Here is a 13,319-nt window from a genome sequence, read left to right as displayed (position 1 = left end):
CTGTCCTCTCCCAAAAAGGCTCCCTTAGTCACAAAAGCTTTTAAAGCAAAATTGGGGTTATTCGTAGAGATATTTAGTTATTTATTTGGGATCTGGAAAATTTTTCCTATGGTCTTTCTAAACTCTGGGATTCTTCGATTCCGTGAAGGGTAATGTAGGTCAATACAAATCTGTCTGTTGAGTAGAATGAATAAAGATTGTTCTAAGCACAGATAATTCTTGAACATATATATGATTAAAACACAGAAAAAGAATAACAAGAGAATAGCCTAGATAATACAAAATGCTTTCTTCTAACTTCCTACCAAACTTTCCTTAATATATATCTTAGTTGATAAAACAATAGAAACTTCAAATCCTAGCCATGTTTTTCTCTTAGTACAAATGTTTTCAGGAAAGAAAAGGAAGACAATTAAGAATTCTGAGTGATTCACATTCTGAGAATCAGCCCAAAATAAATGTAAACAGTTAAACCATTCTTATTTCTCTTGTCCTTCTTCTCCATAAAAATACTTAAATGGTCCACTATATTTTTTAACACATCTGCTTTCCTAGGATAAAGAGCCTTAGGAATAAATGTGCTATAGTTAGGAATAAATTGAGAGACACCAGGAAAGGCCCCTGATTGAGAGTAGCTGACCTTTTCCACCGCCTACAAATTCTTTGATGAGAATTTATCCCTATCAAAATGAAAATAACCCTGGAATAAAAAAAAAATATTAGAGCCCCAAGAGGGCTGTTTGCAGGGCTTACTATAAATGACCCACAGGAACCAATGACATCTATATTATTACTGTTTTAAAATTAAGCTCTGATCATGAATTAGACCATAAGAGCTGAAATCCAGAAGCATTTGCCTCGGGACAAAACATAAGTTTTTCTGTTACGTCTATGTTTCTCTTTAGGGTACACAGTTTCTTTATCTTCTAGTATGTCTAAGCAATACCTATCACTTATAAATTCCTTTCATTTCTTCATTTTTTCCCCACATTGTACAGGTTTTTATCTATGAGCTCATTGAATGAGGGACTAAGTCTTATATTTCTATACTTCTAAGAAGCTGAGTAGCCAAACGGAAAGATCATGAACTTTCAAGTTGGACCAAACTTGCTTTGAATCCTTCTTAGCCATTTTTAAAGCTCAATTTCCTCTTCTGCAGAGCTTCTGGCAAACTATTTTATCTAGATATCTGACCCAGTGTTTAGCACAGTGTCAAGAGTCCACTAGATTCTCCATAGGAGTTTGTCGAATGGTTGTCAACTTGCTTGACAAACAGGATTGGTCTGAGATATTGGGAGAAGGACAAGGAAAAGAAAGGAAAAAGCAATTGTGTAGTAAGGGGCAAGCTGTCCTCTGCATGTGCCTTGTTTGCTGACTTATTTAATGTAGCCTTAAGTTTATACTGTGTTGGGCATTCTGTGTTTTATTTGGGTTAATCGAATGAGATATTTAGGTTAATCAACTACGATGGGTTTAAAAGTGGGAAGGAACATTTGATATCCTTCTCTAACAAGCTTATGTTTTGAAGGGTTATGGCTCCAAATGTTTTTCCTGTTTTTACAATAAATAATTGCCTGGTATCAGTACCTAAGTGTGACATTCACCCCAGAAAACACTTCTGTCTGTCCATACCTGGCTTAAATTCTAAACTTCTTGATAGCAAACAACTTTCTTTGCCCCATGTCTAGCTCAATCAATGTCTTTTACTTGAAGTAACTGTAAAAACAACTCCAATTGGCTTAAACAATGAAGGAAATTTATCGTTTCATATGATGAGTTCTGTGGGATACCAAAGGGATGTGGTGGCAGTGGTCTGCCCTGTGGGAACGGTATTTTTATCACTAATATTGTTGAGAATTGTCAAGGTATGGTGATAATGGAAAGCAGACTTACTTGTAGGCAGTGTGATTATTGTTCTAATATTTTCCAAATGTACCCCCATTCGCCTGCTCCTGTGGTAGGCTGCTCCCACTGCTTCTCTTCGGGTACACTATTTGGAAAAGGATGTGTTTACCACCTTCCCTACTTGCTAACCAGGAAAGTAGTTTATAGAGGAGTGGTAGGGGCACAGGAAAAGTTTTACATTTATTTTATCTGTTTGATAATGTATCTAGCACTTTTATTTATTTTTTAGTGTTATTTAAAACTGATTCACCTGAGATACTTTTGTGGGCTCCGAGGACATTCCCATTAATGGGGCCATTCTCCCAATAGTCTTGGGTGGTTACATCTCTTTTATGAATGGTCAGTCATGAATCTTTTCTCTGCCCCCAGGAGACAAAGGTTCACCTCCAAGTTGTTGCTCTTGGGGTCCCTCTGTCCCTAAAGGTGGCTCTATGACGATGCGGCATTGCTGTTTTTCTGCATGGGCCATGACTAGTACTAGGGAATCACATATCTTTCACCTTGACAAACTCTGCATGTGCAAGTCAATTTCAAAGTGCCAGCTCTCTCCTAGCTGGTAGCTCTTCGCATGCCCTCTAGAGGCAAGAGGCAAAACTGGCACCATGGCTTCTCCCACATGCCAGAAGGGTAGAGGAAGCTCAGCTTCACTAAGTGTAAGGCGAAGCAGTTGCTACCCTCCTTGTTTCCTCTGGAAGGAAGGGGAACTGTGGCATGGTGACAAGTCTCTCTAAAAAAATATAGTCTCCAAAATACACCTTCTCCTTCATGTTTTTAGCCCGAGTTATAGAGCTGAGTTTTACAAGGTCTTTTGGAAGTGCTACATGAGGAGTTGTGGGTTCACCTGCAGTGCATATATGCTCTTTGTCCTACTGTTGCCTCTGTCACAAGTAAAGTAGTGGTTGTCTTATCTTAACAATCAGTTACATAGGCATGATGACATCCAACAGAAGAACAAGATACTCCTCCCGTGTGTCTAGGAATCTGTTTCCAGTTATTCTAGAAGGCTTCTTCTCACATCCCACTACTCATTACTGGGTCCTAGGTATTCTCCCAAATAGCTGGCCAACAGAATGGTAAAAACAAAAGTGGCTCAGACCAGTTAATGTTTATTCTAGAGTCAGGGATATGGTCACCTCCCAGAGCACCTGGTTATGGCAGAGAAAGGTGACACATGATCAAATTGAGGGGACAGGTATCCAATGGCATCTACTAATTGACATGCCGTATCTGTCAAATGATAATGACTTTGGAAAGTGCAGAGTCAAGGATGCCTGCCAGTAAATTCAATCTACTTTAAAAATCACTCGGCTTTTGAGGCGAATGACAGGGTAAGAGAAAGTATGGATGGGGCTGTGCAGATGGCTCCAATCAGAATGAATATGGGCTCGTGGCAAAGGGATCATTGGGGCTGTCAGCATACTTATGGTTTCTGGCCTGTGAACAGATAGCTGGTGAAGGTCCCTCTGTGGGCTTTTCCTCTTTGGGAAATTGTCCCTGTGGTAAAATTTGGTCAAGTCGAAAGACCTCACTTTGAACTGCTGGAATGTACTTTTCCCTTGCTTCTCTGTTGACAACCCAAGGCTTCCCAGACAAGCTGACTAGACTCATGCTCCATTTCATCTGGGGAGAGAACTCAGTCAAATGCAGACTGATACCCAGCATACTCTGGGGCACTTGTGCCAAGCCTTTTTTTTTATCCTGACCTGTGAGATCCTGCAGTCTGCTTCTCACTGTCAATCAGGCCAAATTGTGTCAAATTATGCAGTGCTACACTCAGCCACAAGAACCAGGTTGAGACCTACAAATTCATTTTCATATGCAACTTAAGCCAAGACTTTTTCTCGAGTGTGCAGTGGTGTTGAAAAGGGCCAAACATGTGGAATAGGAGATTAAAACTTTGCCCTTTTCCTCAAATCCTGTAGTATCAGCCCATCGTGCCACTCTGTCTAACCCTGATTTCCTTTACGTCCAGGATAACAGTTTCTAAAGTACCCCAACCTCCATACCTGGGATTTAAAAAATAAAGTTTTATTCATGGATTTCTATTTGTTTTGTTTTGAACATCACGTACATTATCTCAACATTTTTTCCCCAGGGCTTAATTTAAGATCTAGGTTATCAGTAATTCTAGACGGATAGCTCTCTGCAGAATTAATTATAACTTTTTTTTAAGCTCCATTTTGGAGGGCAAGAGATGCAGTCTGGACAAATAACGAAGGGGTTAAGAAACACATTCAACATAGTATACATAAGTATGCATGTATAACACTATACTTTTATAATTATAAATAGAATATACATAGGATATCAAATATTTTATGTCTATAGCTATGTGTTATATCTAACTCAGGGGAGAAAATATTAGGAAGGTAATACTCAGGTGCCAAAAGTTTTCACAACTGCCTTCCTTGAGCCTATTTGCTGTCAGCGCCGGTGAGTTTACTTTTTTTGGAAGAGGTCTTGGTGGGCTCAGAGTGGGAGGAAAATAAAAAGAAGATCTGATAACTGAAGCAACTGATCATTAATTTATTCCTGGAACCTTAAAGTTCTTAAAATTGAGATCTTTACCTTGGTTGTTCCCCTGACAAATTCTAGATTTGGTTCTTTCTTGGAGAGCAGGGCAGATACTGTTCCATCTTGTGGCATCCCAAAGTTGATTATTTTGAGGAAATTAAGTGAGAATCTGATTATCATGAATTCCTAGTCCTCGTTTTCTGCATGGCCAGAGGCTTCTCTTCCTACACAGTTCTCAGATTCTTGGAGTTTTCAGAGTTGCACTAAAATGTATGTAGTTTGTACATTTGTACAGCCAATGTTAAGGAGCGCTAATATATATGTAATGCTCCTTATGCATTTCTACCCTGTTCTTAGGGTAGAAGTTAATTTACCAGATACAATCATTATCCCCATTTTACAGATGTGAAAATAGAGGCATAGATGATTAAGTAACTTACTTGAGGTCCTACCACTGGTAAGAAGTGGACCCAGAATTTGGCAGTCTGCTTTGGGGTCTGAGCTCATAACCTGCCATGCCCCCTACACTCTGCCATGCTGTGCTTATTTTGAATTCAGAGGCAATAAAGAGTAAGGTGCTTATATGAATAAGAAGTCATAGAACTAGAAAGAAGCAGCATTTGGGAGTCCAGATCACTTTCATTCTTCTCTATATCATATAGGTGTGTCAGCTGCAACTGAGATGGGGAGTCTAATCTTGGTATTTTGATACACAGACATCACGCATCTAATAGAAGAACAGGAGATGCTTTTCTTTGCTTCTAGAAGCCCCTTCCCAGTCACCCAGAGGTATGTGGTGAGTCATACATAGAGTAGGTATTCTCAAATGGCATCAATAGACTTGAACTGCTCAGTCTCCAGTGATGGCTCTTGTTATTAAGGACCGATAATATGCAAAGTATGTCTCTTTAGTAACCATTGTTGGTGGGGGACATGTAGGGAGAAGGTGGAGGAGGGAGGATAGTGAGACAGAGACTTAATATAAGGAATATCAAAAGAGAATAAGATTGGATTTCACCCTCAGAGTCAGCAGGACCCTTCTAAACTTATCCCTTATTCTGCTCCCAAACTAAACCTTCTTGTCATTCAGCCAAACACCTTTTCTCACATCCCCTGAATGTGTAAACCCTGCTTCTGAGTTACTGCCCCCTTAAACTGGAGCCTTCTTTCCTATCCTCTCTTTCTCAGAGAAGCTTACACAATCTTTATGACCCACTTAGATTTTCACCTCATCTGCATAGTCTTGTCTTAACACTTTCATTTCTAGGACTGTTCAAAAATGGTTGGGACCTGGCAGAACAGGGTCGACATTCACATCTGGGGATGTGTGACAGGCATAAAAACCTATCTGTGGTCCAGATGGCAGTCTGGGTCAGACTGTGGGCCAAGTAACTGTGGTTTGTGAGAAGGCTCTGAGAACTGTTCTGGAGCTGAGCCTGAGTTCTGGGGAAGTCAAGCGATGCCTATATTAGAGCCAGAAGGTCAAACAGCCAGGTGTGGTCAAGAAGAGCAGGCAACAGAAGCATTCCTCTTATGCCTAATTTTGCCCATGTGATAGGTTTCACCCAGGTGGACATCGCTCTCTCCTCCAAATTCCACCAATGTACTTAACTCTGTCATTCACATGGTATTTGATCATTTATACCTTGGTAATATTAGTAACTGTTTTCCATGTGTTGTCTCTCCAAGCTCCATGAGAACAAAAGATACACACGTACACACGAATGTGTATGTGTATGTATGGAGATAGATTATATATATGTATATATAATCTTTATTATTTATAAATATTTATTACATAAATATTTATTATATATATAAAGATTATGTACATAATCTTTAGTGCAGGGATTATGCTTTGTATATCTGGTAGCTATGCTAGAAATAGCTATTGCATGAATGAATCACAGCAATTCTGTCTGTTATGGGTTAAACTGTTCCCTCAAAAACAAAAACAAAAAAATAGATATGTTAGAGTCTTAACGTTCAGTACCACAGAATGTGATCTCATTTGGAGATAGGGTCTTTAGAGGTAATCGAGATAAAATGAAGTCATTAGGGTGGGCCTTAATCCAATATGATTGATGCCTTTGTAAAAAAGGGGAAATTTGGACACTGAGACAGACATACATAGAGAGAAGACAGTGAGGAGAGACCGAGGGAGAAGATAGTCATCTATAAGCCAAGAGGAGAGGCCTGGAATGGACCCTTCCTTCATAGCCCTCAGAAGGAACCATCTCTGCTGATACCTTGACCTTGGACTTCTGGCCTCCAGGACCGTGAGAAAATAAAATTCTCTTGGATGAGCCACTTAGTCTGTGGGACTTTGTTATAGAAGCCACAATAAATACACTGTCTATTATTTATTAAGTACTTGTTCTGTGTGAAGTGCTGTTCTAACTGCTTTACAAGTATAAACTCCGTTAGTCTAACAAGTTCTCCATCAGATAGGTATGGTACAATATTACCCCAGAAGAGGAAACTAAGACCCAAAGAAGTTAAGTAAATTGCCCAAGATGCCTCAGATAGGAAGTGGCAGAGGTAGAATTTGAACTGAGGTAGTCTGACTCCGGAACACTCTTAACCAGTGTCTCATACTGCCCTAGTAAGTACCCTTTATCTGAAAGACTGCAAACTAGTGGGTTTCCAGCCATAGTTACTTCGCATGTGTTTTGTTTGACTTTGAGGTAGAATATATCTTCCAAAGATGCATAAAACCACATACTCTCAACCTACATACTCTTATGTGCTGTGACCTTGCCACTCCTCTCAAGACACAGAGTCCATTTCTCCGCTTCCATGAGAGTAGGTGGGCATTGTGACTTCTTTGACAAACAGAATAGGATGAAAGTGATGCTGTGAAAGGACCAAGTATGGTTCTTAACTGGCCTGGAAGTTTCTCTCTTCTGCCTCTTGGAAGCTGGTTGCCATGTAAATGTACAACTTCTTGAGACTACCATACTGTGAGAAGGCCAAGAACATGGAGAGGCCCAGGAGGAAAAGTTACCATTCCCCTCGCCACTCCTCCCACTGCCCCTTGCCAAAGAGAGAGACAGAATAAATGAACCAAGAAGCATAGATATAGAGGTGCTAGATATGTGGGAAAGAATCCATCATTTCGGAAGTGGATCCACCAGCCCCAGTTGCCTCTGCCGATGCCAAAAGTGAATCACTCAGCCTTTCACTGATTGCTTGAACCCTTCTCAAATTCCTAAACCACTAGTCATAAGCAGAATAAAATGGTGGTTGTAAGCCACCAGTTTTGGGGTTGGATATTACTCAGCATACAAATGTTTTAAAATAATTGAAATTTGTTGCCAGCGTTTCAAATTGAAACAGGCCTTGCACACACCTACCTCTCCCACACAAGGATTTTCAGCTTTTCCTAAACAATTAGAAGTTAGCTCTTCCTACTTAGCAAAAGTTGCTTGTGATAGAGCGGTGCTCCCTTTAGATGGGGCGCATGCACTCTATAGTTCCCCAGAGCCCCAATTAGACCCACTTTCCTCTTTTATGCTACCTGCCTGTCCCATTTGAAATTTGCAGTGTAGCTTCAGCTGTTTCATTAAAGCCTCCCACCCAGTTCCCAACTAGTTAAGCAACATTCCTTGGCTCCTTCAGATTGTAACACAGCAGCACCGGGCACAGGAGCCTGTGAGCACGGGCCCTCTTTTTCCTTGCTCTAGTCTCCTCATGTACCATCTCCACATTCAGAAGGGTGGGGGCTTGTAGCCAGGCCCTCTTGTTTCTGAAGCTTTTCTTGTTTGCTTGTTCGCTATCGCAGGAGGGGTGCTTCTCCAAAATTGAAACTTCATACTGTGCCATTCCTTCATCTCATTTCCAGGCCCCCTGCTGTGTGACCGTGTGACACATAGTCATTCTGTGAGAATTGAGAAGGATATTGGCAGTTTGGGAGCTGTTGTTCCTGCTTATGTATGCAAAGAACATAATTGCTAAGTGCATCATCTGCTATAATTTACACATCCACATATAGCACTGAGCAGGGCATTCTCTTCTTCCACGGGCACCCAGGGTTGAAGTTGTGTACACACACTAGCCTAGAGAGAAGCTGGCTCATTTCCAAGGCTCCAGGCGGCCCAGTGGAGGAACGGAACGGCGAGGTTTCTAAGACCTCCAAAATGAGGCTGGCAGACTTTCTCCTTAGATAATTTAGAATTTTTGCAGGGAATGCAAGGGATAATCTGGAGCATCTCACCTCTTTTGTCACTCTGTGCATATGAGTTTCAGGCCCCTCATAAGAGTTAGCTACAGTGATAGATCTAGGATTCTCAGCTATGTGCAACCAATGGTGTTTTAAAAAAAGGCTGATCCCTTCATTTTGGAGCAGAGCAGGTAGATAGACATCTCCTGATGCACTTTTAGTGGCAGATTTGTTCAGATGTGTCAATGCCGACAAAGTCGTAAAGGTACACTCCTCTTTGACTTGGTTCCACTCTTTGGTTTACACATATTTCTACGGCATATAGAAAGTTTCACTGGTGGATTATAAAGTGAGAAGGGCTTTTGCCGGGAAAGTCAGCTGAGGCACCAGCATTCAGCCTAATCCATTTTAACTGCATGCCTGAGAAGCCTCAGGTTGTACCCCAGGAGTATGGTTTTCTCCAGAAAATACAGATATGTCCAGCAATACACCCAAAGTTGTGAAAGGTACAGAGAAATAGTATAAAGTATCAGTTCTGCTCTCTACAAAGTTATTCATATTTTAAGCTCACATTTTAGGAAACAAAATAATACATCTGAAACAATTATTTTGAAGGTCTAAAAAAAGTAAATGTCAGGAAACGCCAATCTAGGCATTACAACAGTCAGACTCTGGTATCAGACTTTCTGGACTTAAATCCTGGTTCTGTGACTCAGCAACATGACCTGGGACAGTTTATAGAACCACTCTGCTTCAGTTTTCTTATTTGTAAAATGGGTATAAAAGTGTCTCTGTCGGTGTCACTATGGAAGCTAAAGCACTTAATACGTGTGAAGGGCTGAGAACACTACTTAGCACTTGGTAAGGACTCAATGACACCACTTAGCATTTCATCTATAATTCTGTATCGCAAGAATATTCTTTCTAGTCCTTGCAATATCCTGTGTAGGTTCCTCATTAGATGTCAGAACAGCACCCTTAGTCACCAAGCCTCTGAGAGCTAGTGACGTTCATTTCCCAGCTGCAAGGGCAGTGGAATAGAGCTGGACTTTTTGTCCAACAGAGCTTCACTACCATCTGTCAACTGTCTCACCTTGCTCTACAGGCTTAACCTTTCCAAACCTTGATTTCCTCATCTGAACAGGGGACAACAGTTCCTACCTCGAAGGATTGTTATGAGTTGCACTGTATTCCCCAAAAGGATGTTTCGAAGTCCTAACTCCCAGTACCTGTGAATGCGACCTTATTAAAAATGTACAGGATTTACATAAATATAATCAAGTTAAGATGAGGTCATTAGGGTGGGCCCTAATCTGGTAGGACTGCTGTCCTTATGAGAACAAAGACATTTGGATATACAGACACACACAGAGAGGGAGAAGAGAACACCACATGAAGACAAAGACACACAGAGGGGAGACAGCTATGGGAAGATGGAGGCAGAGACTGACATTATGCTGCTACAAGTCAAGGAACACCTGGGGCCACCAGAAGCTGGAAGAGGCAAGGAAAGATCCTCCCTTAGAGCCTTCAGAGTGAGCACATCCCTGTCGATACCTTGATTTTGGACTTTAGCCTCCATTAAAGTAAGAGAAGAAATTTCTTTTGTTTTTAAGCTTCTCAGTTTGTGGTACTCTATTACACAACCCTAGGATACTAAGATAGAGTATATATACAATAGACTCATAACAGTGTGTGGCATGGGATGGGTGCTCAAAAGTTGTCATTCTGAAAGCTACAGAACAGTGAATACTATGCCATGTATTTACTGTTGAGGAGATAGCTTCATAGGCCAAAGGAGCAAAGGAGCAGGCTAAGTCCTTCAGTATGCATGTGGGATCATCTAGATGCAAGGTTTCAAAGGGAAGCTCTTCTATTTATTCAGAGCCATTGGTGAGGGAAAGTGGAGCCCATGCAGGCCTTCAACCACTAGAGGGCATTTGAAGGACATCAGATCAATAGGAGCTGACCTTCTGTGGTCAGTCAAAGGCTACACACACTGTATGGCCCAGCTCATGAAACTAGGAAATTAACGACCCAAACAATAAATGTACTTATTGGTTTCTTTTGGCCAGTATCTAGTCAAGTGTTTGAGCAGGTAGAGTGTAAACATCTCAGCATGTATCCTGTCTGATTTGGGAGTCGTAGCTATTTTCCCATCTGTGTAGGAACAGCCAGGACAAAGAACTCTAATAGAAAAAATAATTTTTAAACAACCAAAGAGAACAATAAATGACAGATTTAAGCCCAGTGATATGCTCAATTAATAAAAACAAGCAAGGCTATTAAAATAGGAAGCCTCAAGACTGGACACTTACCGCATACACTTTGTAAAGGTTCAAAGTACAGTCTTAAACTAGAATCCCATTTAACAGAGATCCCTGTAATTCAAAATCTGGCAGGTGACTAGAAGCTGAATGGAAAAGGCTAACCCCACAGAGGCAAGGTCAGGATTAGAGACTTAATTCTGTCTCTTTCTCAGTGATTGACATTATGGCCGACTGGGGACAATTCACAACCTGTCTGGGTCATTATTTCCCAGTGTATAAAACAAGGATAATACTAGTCATCAGATTAATTTTCTAGAGTTCATTCAGGTCCCTTAATGAAAGGCACATTATAAACACAAATTGTAATTATACCTGAGAGTGCTTTTTCCTCTGAGGGAACCAGAAGGCTTTTCTATCTTTGAAACTTCAATTATGAAAGTTAGAATCTTATGCATTTGGTAGTGGTGGATAAAAATTTATTCATAATATGAATCATATAAGAGCAGTTTAATGATGCTCAGAATCTTAAAGTGGGGCATTACTGATGTGAACAAATTACCTGGAACCTGGAGACTTCGAGTCTAGTCATTATTCTACTAATTAACCCTGGGGGCTTGGGCAAGTCATTTCACCTCCCTGTGCCTTAGCCATAAAACGATATGGTTTGATTAGCAAAGACTTTTCCAAACTTCAATTATTCTCTTCATAATTTTTGCCATATCCAGAGAACCATGTGTGTTATTATGAACCTGTTAATATTTCTTTGATTGTTTTATTATTTCTTTAAATACATTAATGTTTTCAACTTTTGTGAATATTGCCCAGTACAGTCTTGATGTAAGCAATAATATTGATGACATTTCTGGTTTAGAGTGCTACATATATCTATATATCTAAATATGTATGTGTGTATGAATACATTTTTGATTACTCATTAAAGAAAAATATAATTATTAAAATATATTATTAGAAAATATATTAAAAAGAAATATAAATATTAGAAAATATAGTAGGAAAAATACTCTGAGCATATCATCTAAAAATAATCTCACATACCATATGTACCAATTTGGAAAAAAAAAAAAATTGGCCTATATTATGTTGAAGAATTCTTCCAAAGCTATGAGCCTATGAAAGAAATTAAAGTATAAAACAAATACAGGAGTAGCTGATAGTTTTGATAAAATTTGGATCTACAGCATAGCAGAGAAGCTATAAATTTTTTATACTAATAGTGTTTTCTCTACCAGATAGATGTATTAACACCTGATACTGTTAAGGCAGAAAGATTGGCAAAAGCAGCAAGTAGATATTGATGGAAGAATGTTGAGAGAAAATGTCCTTTAAAAATTATTAACTAAAAAGACAGATCCTCAAGGGAGGAGAGAAACTCATCCCATAAAAGTCAAGATTTGTGTTAACTATAGCCCAGAAAGTTGCAGAATATAAAGGTGAACTTAGAAAGTTTTTATGTTCAAATATTTCATTATGCCTCTCTCTTTAGTAGGTGAGTATGTACCAGCAGCTCTAAGTTGTTGATTCATTAAACTAGTAATGTTCTTTGAGTGCTGACAATGCTCCAGGCCCTGTTCTGGACACTGGTGATACATCCAATAATGAAGTATATGGGATCTGTGCTAAAGAATCACCACTGTGTATTCATAACTGTAAGATCTATTTACTTTTCTGAGGCTTCTTTCCCTCACCTTTAGGTGGGGCTAACAATATTTCCCAGGAAAGTTTAAATTGACAGAAGATACACCAAACGACCTGGCATGGCACAAATAGCAAATGCTACATAAATGTTAGTTGAATTTGAATCTGAGAATCATAGCACCAGAAAGAAATTTATAGATAATCTAGGCTGTTCTTTCCCAGAAATAGAGCTGGAAGCTGCAAGAAATTTAAGCTGAGGGACACAATATGGAAGCTTGGCCTGCTGCCCTGTTACTCCAGTGTGAAATTTTTATTGTTTGGCTATGCAATTTAATTTTAAATAAGGTGATTCTACACTCAGACAGAGCTATAATCAAATGTCACAGTATACAGTCAGCTAAACATATCCCTACACCAATCTATACTTGTTTAGTGATAATCATTCATGCTGGTTAATCAATTCCACTGATTTTTAGCTTTAGGGCAAAAAAATTCTGTTATCTTCCATCAGAGTTTTTCAGGTTACTGATTTGTTTACCAACTTTGTTATATTTCTTAATACACGGCTTGGCCAGGATTATATTTAAACAATTATATTTCCACTTTCCTATTACAATTAGGAACATAGCCAGTCTACAGCTATGCTGTTCTGAACAAGCCCGATCCTGTCTGATCTCGGAAGCTAAGCAGGGTCGGGCCTGGTTAGTACCTGTGCAAGAGACCACCTAGCAAGACCAGGTGCTATAAGCGTAAAAAATAAAAAAATAAAAGATTGTAAGTTGACAAGGTCTTTGCAATCTGTGAGATCAACC

Source organism: Rousettus aegyptiacus, unplaced genomic scaffold (genome assembly GCF_014176215.1).
Source record: "Rousettus aegyptiacus isolate mRouAeg1 unplaced genomic scaffold, mRouAeg1.p scaffold_m13_p_3, whole genome shotgun sequence".
NCBI classification, from domain to species: domain Eukaryota; kingdom Metazoa; phylum Chordata; class Mammalia; order Chiroptera; family Pteropodidae; genus Rousettus; species Rousettus aegyptiacus.
The sequence above is the reverse complement of the archived record's forward strand: the minus strand, read 5'-3'. Positions refer to the sequence as shown.